Source organism: Gastrolobium bilobum, unplaced genomic scaffold (genome assembly GCF_033153095.1).
Source record: "Gastrolobium bilobum isolate Gb01-03AN ecotype WA unplaced genomic scaffold, APGP_CSIRO_Gbil_v1 utg1266, whole genome shotgun sequence".
NCBI lineage: Eukaryota > Viridiplantae > Streptophyta > Magnoliopsida > Fabales > Fabaceae > Gastrolobium > Gastrolobium bilobum.
Genome location: NW_026898770.1, coordinates 112,829 through 124,748, shown reverse-complemented (window position 1 = coordinate 124,748; position 11,920 = coordinate 112,829). Strand labels below are relative to the sequence as shown.

The window sequence follows — 11,920 nt, the reverse complement described above, 5'->3', positions numbered from 1 at the left end:
AAAGGATCGAACACATGTTCTCACCTCCACCTGCTCAACTCTCATGCGCCAACTGACCTACCATCATTTGGGTGTATACATTTTTTTTAGTCATGATGATAAACAACTATCTCATCTAATAGCTCAAGTTTCAAAGTGATGAGTTTTTAATAATTTTTATTAGGGTTGGCAAAACGGGTCAACCCGGCTCGACCCGGCCCAACCCACATTCAACCCGTAAAAAACGGGTCGGGTTAGGGTTGGCTCGAAAAAATAAACGAGCCAGAAAACTCAACCCAGCCCGACCCGAGCCGGGTTAGGGTTGGCTCGCGGGTTGGCTCGATAATCAGCTCGTGGGTTGGCTCGGAAAAAAGCTCGCGGGTTGAACAAAAAAAGCTCGCGGATTAGCTCGAAATAATGATGCCAGTGGGTTGGCTCGCGGGTTGGCTCGCGAGTTGGCTCAAAAAAATTGATTTTTGTGGAACTAGTCTTATTTATGGACTTGTAATAAACAAGTTTAAAGTTCAAAATGTAAGCTTTCATCTTCCACTGATCAAAATTAAGCTAAATAAAATCAAACGGTCAAAAAAAATTAAAAAAAAAAAAAAATACTTGACAGCAATAAACATACAAATGGACCAAAATGCTACCCTATTCTTAATAAAATTTATAAGTTTCTAATTGGAAAAGCTAATTATTTATAAGTTCAAAATGTAAGCTTTCATCTTTCTTATTTTTTTTTAATACAGTCATCTTATTTTTTTTATTTTTTTTTAATTAAAAAAAAATACCCAACCCGCGAGCTAGCCCGTTTAACCCGCGGGCTGGCTCGTTTGGGTCTGGGTTGTATCGGGTCGGGTTGAGTCGGGTTGGCAGCTCATTTAGGCCAACCCAACCCGACTCATTTAGGACGGGTTGCGAGCCAACCCGACGGGTTGGCTCGTTTTTGCCATCCCTAATTTTTATATTATATATATCTAACACATTCCTCACACAAGAGTCTTTGGACTTGAAGTATAGATATTGCACAAGTCGAACTTATAAGTGCTATCACTGTGGGTAGCGACCAAGGGAGCTCAAATGTGGGAATAGTATTGTCCACACATTAAATTGGCCTAAACGACAAACTCCAACAAGGGAGTCCAACATACATCTAAACTTAAAACCTTAAGATAATTAGACTTATAGATTTTTTCATTTATATGTATCATGCTTAGTTCATTCCTTTCGGATTCGAAACTTTTTATCACCCACAATTCCCAACAATCTCCTCCTTACGTTTTTTCGAATACTCATGAGATTACCAACCAAGTGAACTAGTGTTGGTTCCACAACTTGGGTTTGTGATTACCTATAAATTCAAACATCAACCACCATCTACAAATATTTGATATACATATATCGATCGACTATTGACTTAAATACCATGTAAAAAATCATGTCAACCAAAAATTAAGCGATTAAGTTGACTGACCTTTATTATATTATATCTATCACGTGATTCGTGAATCTTGGTTTTTAATTAATAGGCCAGTTTGAAGTTTGAACTCAGTAAAGAGATTTAATTTTTTTTATTATTTGGCAAGAGGAAAGTTAGAAAAGATATAGGAAAAACGAAAATTAGGGATAAAATTTTGATGCTCCAGATCCCATATGATCCTTCTGTTCAGGGGATAACACTTAGGCAAAAAAAAATTTTGTTTATCCTCTTTTCACTCTCCTTATTAATTGTCTGAATTTAATTTATTTGAATCAATAAATGAATGATAGTTCGGGTGCACCGAAATTCTTCTCTAAAATTAGAGATTAACTTGATCGAGATATGGATTAGACATGTATGCCAAGAGAGAAAGCTATGCCAGCTGGAAAATGCGTGGAATGAGGTGGATATCCAAATTTTTTATTTTGTAAGAGGAAACCACGCCAGCTCCAAACTCTCTCTTTTTCTTTTTTTTTAATTATGAGTAACTTGGGGTTCTAATCTGTCTAATTCAGATGACCTCATGACACAACCACAAGAAGTTTTTAATGTTAATCTGCTAAGGAAAAGAAAATTTTAAAAGAAAGAGTTCGTTCATCAAATGGTGGCTACAAACAGACAAAGTTTCTAGTTGTGCCGTGACCATCATCTTTTGTTATCTGTAGGAGAAAACACTCCAATGAAATCATTTCAGCGTGTCCAAGTTTAATTATTTGAGCACCAATATTTGAGAACAATAGTAATCCCAAACTTGCTGAATTGATCCAATGATATATTACCTAGGTAGTGTTTGGTTGAAGATTTATTTTGAAATTGATAGAAAGTGTAATTGGATATTGGAAAATATCATGTTTGGTTCAGATTTTTTCAAGAAATACCAGGTAAATAGGATAGATGGAAAAATGACTTTTGTGTTGATTTTTGGATGAAATTCACTGTTACAGAATACCACTTGAGATGTGGTATTTTGAGATAACTGAGGAAGTGAAAAAACAGGTGCAAAGTTTCTCCCGAACATAGATTTTGCATATTTAAATAAATTTTCCTGGTAATATTTGAGTCAATCAAACAACTTTTTTTACATTTTCCTACCAAACTCACTTTCTAACTATTTTCATATCAATTACATTTCCTTAGTAAAATTTTTTTTCTCCCGAACCAAACACTACGATTTCAGCTTGGTTTTTGATAACATTATCATCAGATTCTGGTAGGATTGTGCCGGAACATTTTAATCTAATTCGTTTCAAATAATTGAGAATAACTTTATTGATTCCTCTATTTAATTATTAGTCAACTTAATTTCGATTTGATTTTTGGTGCAGAATAGTCAAATTCATAATTAACGCCCCTACTTTTATCTATTTTTATATATGATATATTTAAGCAATCAATGTCATACTCATTATTTACAGTGATGTGGGTCCATAAGCCTAAATACATAAAATGATACGAGCGATGAAAAGAAAAAACAAAAAACAAAAAACAAATATTACTTTCTTAAATTTATTTGATGAGTTTCTCCTAAATTATTCTCGTGCGTCTAAAGTTTCATTTCAAGTTGAGGAGATGTCTTTTTTAATCACAGCTTGAAGCGAGACATTAATATAAGTAAATGAAGATTATTAGATTAAAAGCAATTGATCATGGCCATCACTTATATGCACAGGAACTTCCGGTGACTTTGGATGCTTCGCGTAGCATCCTATATTTTATTCTAAGGAATCTTATTGTCCGCTTTGACCCGAAATCAATAAATGAATGCACTGTACATATATAATAATACACTACCATCTTTAATATTCCTTTTCTCTTTGCTATAAATAGGTAATGATAGCTGTATTGGGAAATTGGATTGTCACCTCGACCTGGCCCATACATGAGATATTTTAATGTAAATAGCTCTATAGAATAGGGTGTTTAAAAAATAAATTAATCCAATGAGACTAATTATCTTGATTTCAATTTCTATTATATTATTATTTTGATTTAATTTCATATTTTGGGAGTTATGGACCAAATATTATCATAGCAAGATTCAATTGTTATTGGAATTGATTTGTGCTATCAGTTACATGTGGTTTTTTAGTTATTAACTTTTCATTAATTTACTATTGGTTGATTAATAGTATTTTACAGAGTGGCAAAATATGTTGGCGAATCGAGTTCATGTGGTATCAAGTCTAATTCACTTGTTAAACTGTTAACCCAAACACAACACATTTTTATTTGCGGATCAAAAATTTAAACCCAACATAACCTGTCTCGAGTCATTGTTACACAATTGACCCGTATTGAAATTTTTTTCTAAAAAAATTAAAAATAAAAGAAAAAACTTAATAAATATGCTAATTAATCATGCAATGAAATATGTCAAAATTATTAAAAAGAAATTGCAGGTTGACAACACATGTCAATCTGTTACACAACGTGATTAATTTGTGTCATTTATCCAAACCTGCACAGGATCAGTTTTATTCAATAGATTAACACAACCTCTATTTTGATATGCCAATGTCACGGATCACGACACATTTTGCCATCCCTTGCTATATTGTTAGTGTTTATTTATAGCTATATAGAAATTGACAAATGAGTATATTTGACTTATGATGCACGGGTACGTGCATGGACACGGGACATGACACGACACGTCGACACGTTAATTCTAAAAAATGTCATATTTTGATACATTGAGACACGTTTTGATATTAAATAAAAATTTTAATATATATAATATAATTTATATTTAATACATATAAGAGTCCATAATAAGTTATATAACCAATCAAATATTTAAATTTCATAACATAAATATAAATATAAATAAATTTTCGTACTTTGTTAATTTTTCATGTCAAATTTCATAACAAAAAAAATTAATTGATAAATTATTTCTTTTATATTTAGTTAACAAAATAAAATTAAGATTTAAAAAAAAAAAAAACGTGTCCGAGCGTTGACCGCGTGTCGGAAAAAGTTGTCTGCGTGTCGAAAAAACGTGTCGGAGAGTTGACCGCGTGTCAAAAAAACGTGTCAGAACGTGTCCGAGAGTTGATCGCGTGTCCCCAAATGTTGACCGCGTGTCGAATGCGTGACCGTGTCAGACACATGTCCGGCACGCAAATTTTTCAAAAAAGAGTGTGTCTGTGCTTGTTAGTATATGACTAATTTATAACTAATCGGCTTATTTTATAAGTTTTATATTTTATATATGGAAAAAATGTGTTCTTTTAAAAGATACACACTTAGGTTATTTTAAAAAAGAGATAAATATAAAAAAATGATATCTACACTTTTTTATCTGTATTTTTTTTTAGTGAAACTCACATCTATTTATCTCTATCTCTCTTTTAAAATAAGCTAAATATACACTTTTCTCTTTATATATAATGTTGTGTGACCGAGACTTGTAGTTGAGTTCAGTTAGTTCGTTAGTTCTAATGATTTCGATTTGGGGAAATGTCATTAAAAGAAACAATATAAACCATTTAGTTGACCTCTTCAAATGCAGGAATGAAATCAATAGTGCTAATAACAATGCTAATCACTTTATCATAACCTGACGACCTTTGTTGTTCTTGACAATTAACTTTTAGATTTCTTTTGCTATTCGATTTTGTTGATTTATTCTACATTGTATTAACTAATATATCTATAACCAAACCAGAAATGTGTTAATATGTTTGTACAATTAAAAAAATATAAATAAAACCTGTGACCGAAAAAAAAAAAGTATGTGAAATATCGTATTTGGATATTTTATTTGTTTAATGTGATAAGTGATGAAAGCACCGTCTATAGATTGAATAAAAAAAGCTTACAAAATGCTGTTTTTAAAATGTGAGATAAACTGCAATGAGATCACCAACTAATAATGCCCCTCCTATATATTTTTTTCTTTTCTCTTTTCCTATTATCTTCTCACAAAAAATTGTCTTGATCAAAATATCAGATTGAATTGAGTTCGAGAAGTCAAACTTAGCTTAACTAACCCTCGGAGCACCCTAAGGTGGTGTTTGGTTGGGGAGAAGTGAAAATTTTGATGGGTAACTGCATGTGGGTATCTGTCATTACCACGTTTGGTTGAAGGTTTTCACTTATTTTCCCATCTAAACCAGATGGCTAGCAAAGGAGGAAGAGACCAAAAATTAGAGAAGTGCACTGTTGAGAAACCCCTTTGAAGATGTGGAATTGCTATTCAAAACTGGATAAATGAAAAAGTTCTTAATCACAAACAAGTTTACCCCTGCGATTCTTATCACAAACACCTCTAATCCATGTATGTTTTTTGTGAAACAGAGGCGTCTTTTCTCTATATTCTAATAGGGAATGTTGTCTTCCTCAATTGGGAAAAAAAGTTCCTACCATCTTCTAATTCAATGGTCCATATAGCAGTGATGAACTCTTAATAATTGGGACAATCAATAAAACCAAGGTTGTTTTACGAGGATAGTTTCGTAATTTCATTAAATTTTCCCATCAATATTTTATCTTCAACCAAACACACATTCAGAAATTTAATTCAATTTTCCTGGTAAAATTTTGCCCAACCAAACAACTTTTTTAAAACTTTCCTATCTAACTCACTTTTCCTCCAGATCCCTAGTATTTATATTTCTCTAGTATTATAAAATTTCTCCCCAACCAAACACTGTTTTCAATATCAGAAAAAATTTAATTAAAAAAAGTTTTTTTTTTTTTTTTAATTCTAAAAAATTTCTCAATTTAGTAAGAGTGCTCTATTTCTCTTTCAATATCATCTCTATCATATGTTACCATTATAACATCTTGAGTTGAGAGAGACGCATTTACCATTAATCATTATTTAAATAGCATGAACCTATAAATATATATAATAACACTACTCTATGCCATTGCCATGACTCCATTCCATACTCCATAGCATAGAAGAAAACAGAGTTTTTCACATTAGGAATTTCCAATATTAACCCTAGCCGTCCCTCAAAATCTCGTTTCGCGTTTCGCAAGAGCGCATAGCGTCCTTCACTTTCTCTCTCCGCGCGATGGAGAAAGCCGAGAGCTCCGCCTCCACATCGGAGCAAGATTCCGACGGGAAGCACCCGACGCGCCACCACCTGACCCTCCCTGTCGGGGTGACTCAGGAAGAGTTCGACTCTCTCATCCCCTCCGTGATGGAGCACCACACCTACCTCATGGGACCAGGCCAATGCTCCTCCCTGCTCGCCCAACGCATCCACGCGCCGCCGGACACAGTCTGGTCCGTCGTGCGGCGCTTCGACAAGCCCCAGACTTACAAGCACTTCATCAAGAGCTGCACCGTCAGAGACGGTTTTCAAGTTTCCGTTGGCTGCACCAGGGAAGTCAATGTCATCTCCGGCTTGCCGGCGGCCACCAGCACCGAGAGGCTCGACGTCCTCGACGAAGAACGACGCGTCACCGGTTTCAGCATCATCGGCGGCGAGCACCGCCTCAGGAATTACCGTTCCGTCACCACCGTTCACGGCTTCGACGACGGCGACGGTAAGATCTGGACCATCGTTCTCGAATCGTATATAGTGGACGTCCCCGAAGGTAACACCGACGAGGACACGCGTCTCTTCGCCGATACCTTTGTGAAGCTCAACCTGCAGAAGCTCGCCTCCGTCCCCAAGGGATGAACCGTAACGGTGACGGTGACGGTAAGTCATACTTGGGGTGAACCTCAACCTTAACCTGAAACCCCAAATATAAGAAAAGGAAAAAAAAAAAAAAATTGAATACATAAAAGAAGAAAAACAAAGTTTTTATCTTCTTCTTTTTCCCTTCTTTTGTGTGAGTCTTGTTTTTTGTTTTCGATTTTTGATGGTTTTCTACTCTTCTTCTTCTTCTTCTTCTTCGCGAGCATGTCACTTGAAATTTGTTATTACAATGTGTGAGGGCTTTTCGGTTAATGCACTTGTATAGGAAATGTTGACTTGTGTATGTTCATCGTGTCTCTTCAACCACTCTGTGAATATCATTTGCTTCTTGCTTTGCTTTTCCTACCTCCTCTCCATTTTATTCCATGTAATGTACATTTTTTTTTTATTTTACTTTCTGCTGCTATAAGTGCATTCCCACTTAAAGTAGATGCTTCCTCTTAAATACCCAACTCACTTACATGATATTTATATTTGATATATTTTTTTAACTAAATATTTCAACTAAAAATCATTTTGACCCCCTTACATATAATGGAGAGGAGAGTGCACATTTTCGAACAAAGCATGAGAGCCTCTTTTCCTCTCACGAACAAAAGTGTCACCGTAGTGGAATCAATTCCTTTTGTCTTTTAAATTGAATTTCGACATTTTCTTCTTCCTGTAATCCTAACACAACACTAGCTAGTAGTTATGTTGGATACTTAAGCGATACGAACCAATGCTAGGAAACGCTTTTCGTCGAAGTGATTTTATAAAAGAATGGTAAAAATCAACTATGGCTGAAATTTGAGGTTCAATTTTCGGCAAAGAATCTTTTTACAAATTTTTTTGTCAAATTATATTTAATATGACCATACACTCTTGATGGGGAAATATAATTGGTCATATAGATCATATTTAATGTAATTTATAAATATAATATTTTTTCAATTTTCATGTAAATTAAGAAATGCATGCGGACATATTCTTTAAGAATAATGCTCGTATAAACTAAGAATGATGTTATGCCATGTAAAACCTAATGCGATAACAAAGTTCGGAAAGGGAGGGTCAAGGGTATGTTCCAAATTATATAAACATTCGTATTTACAACATAGGGGTGGGTTTGATTGTTGTTCAATTAATTTTGTATCTAACTTTCTTTCTACTCTATGGGTGAAATTAGATAGAATCAGAAATACACAGAAACTAGTCAGAAGTCCGAAGGTTCACCCCACACTCACCGTCAAAATAAAACAACTTTGAATGTATAACAAAATACTAAAGTTAAGACACCCAATATTTGGAATGCTAAATGGGTCGGATTCTGGAACCCATTAGAAGGAAGGTATAATCAGAAGTAGAACCACCTACCTACCTGGCAGGTTCACTGAGGGTCCTTTGTTTCTCAGATAAAAGGGTGGTGGGTAGCGATAAAAATTGAAAATAAATGGGGTCAGATGCTAGTGTGGGATATCATGTATGGAGCATCTTTCTCTGAATTGCAGTGTGGAAAAAGGGAATTTCTAAGGAAGCTAAAAATTTGAGAAGGACCCCGTTTCTGCCAAGTTTTTATTGCCTTCCTTCCATTTCCAGCTTCGGGCTAAAAGTGGCTCTTATCTCCAATTAAAGGCATACCAATCCAATTATTCTGGTTAGTTGTATACTACTTAACCGTTCGTTCACTATACTAGGGTACCATAAGTTTATCTCCAATTGAAGGTATACCAATCCAATTGTTCTATTTAGTTGTATACTACTTAACCGTCCGTTACAACACTAGGGTCCCATGGTTTATCTGCCTTCATATCGTTGCAAGGAGGGGTATACTTATAAGGGTTTTCCTTGGTTATATTAGTATACACGAGTATTCATGTACTATTAGGTTGTCACTGTTCATGGATGCTGATACTGTCAACGTTTCCATGTTTGTTTGTTGATTTCCAGATTGGAACGTATCAGGATTGATTTGTTAGGTAGCATATGCTCTGACACTGACAATCAGATGTACGGGATAGTGCCTCTTACTACGTACATTGCTTTAGTTACTCATAATCAAGAACACAACCTCCCCATTCACCCTAAGTACCCGACTTAATATGTGGGTTATGTTATCTTGAGGGGATATAGAGAAATCGGCTTGAACAATATTTGTGGTTGTGTCATGAAATACACACAAGAAATCAAAACGTGCAATAATACAAAGTTAAAGCATATCATACGAAAATATATTAATGTATCAAGGGAAAATCTGAGCTCAGTGTTAGATACTTTGTCCTTAAGATAATATTGTCCTCTCTGTGGTACCCAAGATTCCTGGAGAATTGTCTCATAGGATGGAATGTGTTCGGTCCTAGAGAACCGTATTGCTATATTGTATGGTATGCGCTCAGAGATATCCTAGAGATAGGTACCCAGATTGGCTTATAGTCAATATTTCAATCACTGCGTACAAGCAATAGGCTTATAACCAAGACGTGGGTGTGTGCACAGTGTTGACAACAATAGTAAATAGGTTAAAAAGTGTGTACCTGAAGTCTTTAATCTCTTATTTATAAGGGTTACCTCTTGGGCTTATGTAGATCTTCCAGTTGTAATAGGATTCAACTTCCTTTCTGTTGGGATAGAGACTCTATCCTTAGCAGCCTTACTATTTTATATTCTTAGGATAATTGGGTAATTATCCTTTAAGAGATCCTTGGCTAGGTGGTTAGGATATGAAAATATTCCATAACAGAATGAATTACCTCTGTTCTTGTGGCGGCACTTCCACACTGAATAGCCTGATCGAACTCAACCAATGCATGATCAATGCACTAGAGTAGAAGAATGCAAATGCAAATGCAAATGCAAAGGGGAAAAACTATATCCAAAAATCCTAATTCTCTATATATTTTTACGAAACATAAGGTCACGATTCAAAAGGCACCTATTCGTCGACGAAATAACACATTCATTCGACGCACGAAAAGACACATATGTTCAACGACGAAAAGACATAACTTTTCAAATCAAACTTTTTATAATAATTAACTCAAAATTAATTCCAAGAGGTTATATATACAAATATACTGAAAAACTTAGTTTGAAAATGAATAAATATTTCAAGTCAAACAGGTTGTAGACTTGTTAAATTTGATTTTCTTTTAAAATTGAGATTTTTATTATATTCACTGATTTAACAGTCTTATAAAATATGCTTTTGGGTTTTGCCAAAACTGTCCAATTTAATGCCCAGTTACAACGAGTTGAACATACATATGAAGCAAGGGTATGCATATATGGTTAGGTGGTAGAGATTATACTGATAAATGCGTTTAACTTTTTCAACCTCCTCTTGTTTTTTTATTAGCGTCAACTTGTTTATCTGCTTTACAGTTTACATTAGTGGAACTAGTTTTCTGTAGCAATAAAAAATTCAGAAGTTCCATTTGATAATATATGTATATTAGAAACTCAACTTAAAAAAGGACCCACTCAACTTAAAAAAGGACGGGGGGTCACACTGATATCTTCGATGACATGTTATGGTTAGCGCAGGCAAAAGAGGCTTGCATTGGCGGGTGGAGCCGTCTGGTTCCAAATAGGATAAGGCACATCAGTATAAAATAGTTTCGGATCAATAGAGTGGATAGAATTTTCTAGTTCACTTTTAAAAGTGAGACAAGATGAACTGACTCATTTTTTGACAGATTGATAGCTAAGTGAGTGTCACCTCTAGTTATGGTAATTTGTGTAGTTATTGATTATCTAACTAATCTAGTTTAACTATCTTAGATTCATTATATGGGTGACTTTTCAAGACCATTTTTTCATTTCTAAGATTCAAACTCGATATCTTTGATTAAAGGGAAACTGAATAATTTTATGTGAAAAAAAATAAAAAATGACATGATCATATGTAAAGATCTCAACTATACAAAGGTGAATCAATAGTTATGATTGTATAACTACCTATTTCAATGTTTTTTCTATCTTTTCTTTTATTACAATTAATTCACCTTTATATGAATATAATTCCCCACATGATTATGTCATTTTTTTTACATAAAAAGATTCAAATCCGTTAAAGGGCACAAGCTCCTTATTATTGGTTTTTTCGATTAAAGCTAACAATCTTATTACCAATTGAACCAATCATTATTGGTATAAGTTCCCAGATTTAAATTTGTCAACACTTTAAAAAAAAATAAAAATAAAGTACTATTCATTTGAATGCTCTCGTTTGTTAAATTGTGGTAATTAAGTGGCAAATGAGATGAGGACGCTGCTATAGGTAAATGCTTGTGTATAGAAAGAAATATTTTAATAAGTGTGTCTTTGTCTATAATTTCACTGTGTATTAGTCTTCGATTGCATGGAAACTATTAATTTCATTAATGTATCTGTATATGAACAACAGGCCTTGAAGTTGTAGCTAAAATACAGTGCATAAGTCGAAGGCGTCGAACTTCTTCGGCAGTTGGCTTCTAAGTCAATTATTTGTCACATCCACCATGCCTTATTGATCTACCAACAATATTATCAATACTTTTTTTATACGTTTTATATTATTGAATTATGTTTTAAGGTTTTATTATTCTTCTTCAACATAAGATATGTATCTTATGTTGTAGAGATAAAATGGGTGGGTCCCACCATTACAAGAAAAAAGAAAAAGGTAAGGTGCGAAAATCGAAGTGAGAAAGTAGGAGAGAAGTAATCTCATGTAAAAGAAGAGTAATATTTCCCTATGTTTTATACCTATTTTTAATTTGTTTAAAATTATTGGAAAAAATATGGGACATAATCTAATAAAAAATAAAAAGAATATTGA

At 34.0% G+C, this 11,920-nt stretch overlaps 1 pseudogene; it reads left to right on the top strand.

Annotated features, from left to right (window-relative positions):
- The first annotated feature begins 6,369 nt into the window (after positions 1-6,369).
- LOC133283949 (abscisic acid receptor PYR1-like) lies at positions 6,370-7,430 on the top strand (annotated as a pseudogene).
- The last annotated feature ends 4,490 nt before the right edge of the window (positions 7,431-11,920 follow it).